General features: G+C 40.7%; 1 pseudogene; it reads right to left on the bottom strand.

The window, feature by feature from the left end:
* Positions 1–836: 836 nt before the first annotated feature.
* LOC102820328 lies at positions 837–1,580 on the bottom strand (annotated as a pseudogene).
* Between the last annotated feature and the right edge of the window lie 1,869 nt (positions 1,581–3,449).

A 3,449-nucleotide genomic window follows, 5' to 3' on the forward strand; every position in this document is an offset into this window, starting at 1 on the left:
CTTGATCCCAGTTTCCTCCTTTAATGAGCACAAAATATTTGTACTAATTTGTAAGTGTTTTGATAGGGCTCAAACATTACTTAGGAAAGACATTTAGAGAACTTAAAAAAGTAAGATTGTATTATTAAGCAAACCAGTAAAATTAAGTGGACTTTTCAATTTTAACCCTTTCATTATTTTAGTTTAATTTCAAGTGCAAGTGAGGTTTGTTAGAAAAAGATGGGATAAGAACAAAGCAGAGATGGAAGCATTGCATTCACCCATCATTTTGGTCAGTGAAATGAGTTAGCAGGAAGGAGAACAGCCTCTAATCATATTGCCTGAGAGCTCAAATGTGCCCCTTTCATCCTCCTGGCAGGAAGATTGCATATTTTCCACCCAGCATAGTCTGATTTGCACACAGTTTTGCAGATAAGAATGCTACAGCTGCTCACCTGTGAAAATATTTCCAAACCACTAATAAAAAGGTAACTTGCTATGTGCTATGAGAGATGACAAGCACACCTTGGGATGAATGATGGGTAAAGAATTGTCATTTCTCTTCTCAAAATCAGGTTATCACCCGTTCATGTGGCTTGGCACCTGTGGCTTGTTAGCAATTACATTATGGAAGCCGACCCATTCAAAGTTGTCCCTGTAGAGTAGTTTTAAGCTATTGCCTTCAGTCTGCCTTTACATGGTTTCAGGGCACTCCAACGTGCATGTGAGAGGATGCTTAAACATAGTTTCTTTCTCTTTTTAACATTTCCTTCCATTTCTTTAAAGTGTGATTTCATTAGGTTTTTTTTTTTTTAGATTTAATATGAGCGTATTTATTTGTCACACATAGAAATTTCTTATTTTTGACTGGATTCTGACTTGGAGGTAGAAGCTCTCAGTGAGGACAGCCTCCATCACTTGGCAATCTGTTCCTGACATTTTTCTTTGTTCTCCTTCATCCTCTTGGCCAAAAGCTTGGCATATTCTGCAGCCTCCTCCTTATTTTTCTTAGTGCGTTGTTTCTTCAGAGCAATATGCCGACGTTTGTGTAGCAGGACACGTGGAGTAAAAAGACGCTGAATCTTGGGTGCTTTGGTCCTGGGTTTTTTGCTTTCTTTGTTCCGTGGCTTTCTCACAACATACTGGCGGACATCATCTTCTTTAGAGAGATTGAAAAGTTTGCGGATTCTGCTAGCTCTTGGGCCCCAGGCTACGAGGCACTGTGGTGTCTGTCAGTCCTGAGATATCTTTCTCTCCTTTTTTACAATGACCAAGTTGAGAACATTCAAGTTGGCATCTACAATGCAACCCCAGACAGATTTGTGCTTTCTGTCTCCAGTTCTCCTTGGTCTGTAACAGGAATGCCCCTTACTCAGAAGCAGGTGGACACGGCCATGGGTCAAGATGCCTTGCTTCATGGGAAAACCCTGCTTGTTCCCCCCACTGATGCAGACAACATAACCCTTCCACTCGTCACCCAGCGAGTCAGCAGCAACTTCTTTGGCCATTCATTTCTCATAAAAGGTAGGAAGCTTGTGTTCATTGTCTACTCCAATGAGTTTTTGGCAGCCAGTTCCTGGGAAGGAGATGTTCAGATTCATGGTGAAGCAGCGGATGGCCTCCTCGGCTTCACAAAAAAGAACTTCCATTAGTTTTTAATCCAGGATTTAAGGTGGAATGGGAATAATAACCCCTTTGTGTGTGATTATCTTGGTTACATTCAGTTTTGGAATAAAGTCTTTTATATTGAGTTATGGGACTCCTGGTGCCCTGGTGTGGTGTTGTGGGTTAATGCATCAGACTGCAAAGCCATTTGAACTGCAAAGTTGGCAGTTCAAGCTCACCAGCTGTTCCTCAGAAACCCCATACAGGGTAGCTATGGGTCAGAACCGACTTGACAGCACTTCACAATAATAACATGGAACTCCTGGTTTGGTGCTGTAAAATAAGCACTCAACCACAAGATTGGTTTGAACCATAAGGTCAGTGGTTTGCACTCACAAACTACTCCTTGAAAACCCTATACAGGGTTGCTAGGGGTTGAAATACACTTGACAGCAACAACATGTCAGAAATAGAAGCCACATTTTAAAAAATATATATTTCAAAGTTGGTGGTACCAACAAAGTGACTTATTTTTGGGTAGGTAATATTAGCAATAATAACAAACAGGATAAACATGTTTTTTCTTCACATAAAATATTCCAGGCATTATATACCTTCACCATATTTATTTAATCTGTATGCTGAGCAAATAATCCAAGAAGTTGGATTATATGAAGAATAACATGCCACCAGGATTGGAGGAAGACTTATTAACTACCTGAGATATATATTTGATACAACCCTCCTTGCTGAAAGCAAAGAGAACTTAAAATACTGATTTAGATCAAAGACTACAGCCTTCATTATAGGTTGCCTTCAGTGTAAAGAAAACAAAAATCCTCACAACTGGATCAATGAACAATATCATGATAAATGGAGAAAAGATTGAAGTTGCCAAGGACTTCATTTTGCTTGAATCTACAATCAACAGTAATGGAAGCAGCAGTCAAGAAATCAAATGACATATTACAATAGGCAAATCTACTGCATAAGACCTCTTTAAAGTGTTAAAGAGCAAAGATGTCAGTTTGAGGACTAAGGTATGCCTGACCCAGGCCATGGTGTTTTCAATATGAGAAGTTCTGGTGTGGTACTTGGAGGCCAAGATGGCTAAGCTTCGTCTCTCATATTGTCTGGAGGGAACAGTCGCTGGAGAAGGATGTCATGCTGGGTAAAGTGGAGGGTCAGAGAAAAAGAGGAAGACCCCTAACGAGATGGATTGGCCAGGTGGCATCATTGATGGACTCAAGTGTGGCAGCAGTAGTGAGGTTGGCCCAGGATCGGACATTGTTTCTTTCTGCTGTGCATGGGGTTGCTATGAGTTGGTTCCGACTCGATGGCATCTGACAACAACAACAACAACTGTAGGATAAGCATTGGACTAACCATAAAACTGGTTGATCAAACTCACTAATCACTCCTCAGAAGCCATATACAGGGTTGCTATTAGTTGGAACCTACTAGAAGGTACTTAGCAGCAACAACATATGCATGTGAAAATTGGACAATGAATGGAGAAGACTGGGGGAAATCATACACTTATATTATGGAGTTGGAGAAGAAAATTAAAAGTACATGGCTTGCCAGAACAAACTAATCTGTATTACAAGAAATACACCCAGAAGTCTCCTTAGAAGCCAGGATGGTGAGTCTTCATCTCTCATACTTGGGATATGTTAACAGGAGGGACCTAGAGAAGAACATCATATTTGATAAAATGGAGGGCCCACAAAGAAGAGGAAAACTTCCAATGAGATAGATTGATACAGTAACAGCAGCAATGGGTGTAAGCACAATTGTAAGGATGGTGCAGGAGAGGGCTGCGTTCCATTCTGTTGCAACCAGGCACTATGGCAGACACTTTA

Source organism: Chrysochloris asiatica, unplaced genomic scaffold (assembly GCF_000296735.1).
Source record: "Chrysochloris asiatica unplaced genomic scaffold, ChrAsi1.0 scaffold00190, whole genome shotgun sequence".
NCBI classification, from domain to species: Eukaryota; Metazoa; Chordata; class Mammalia; order Afrosoricida; family Chrysochloridae; genus Chrysochloris; species Chrysochloris asiatica.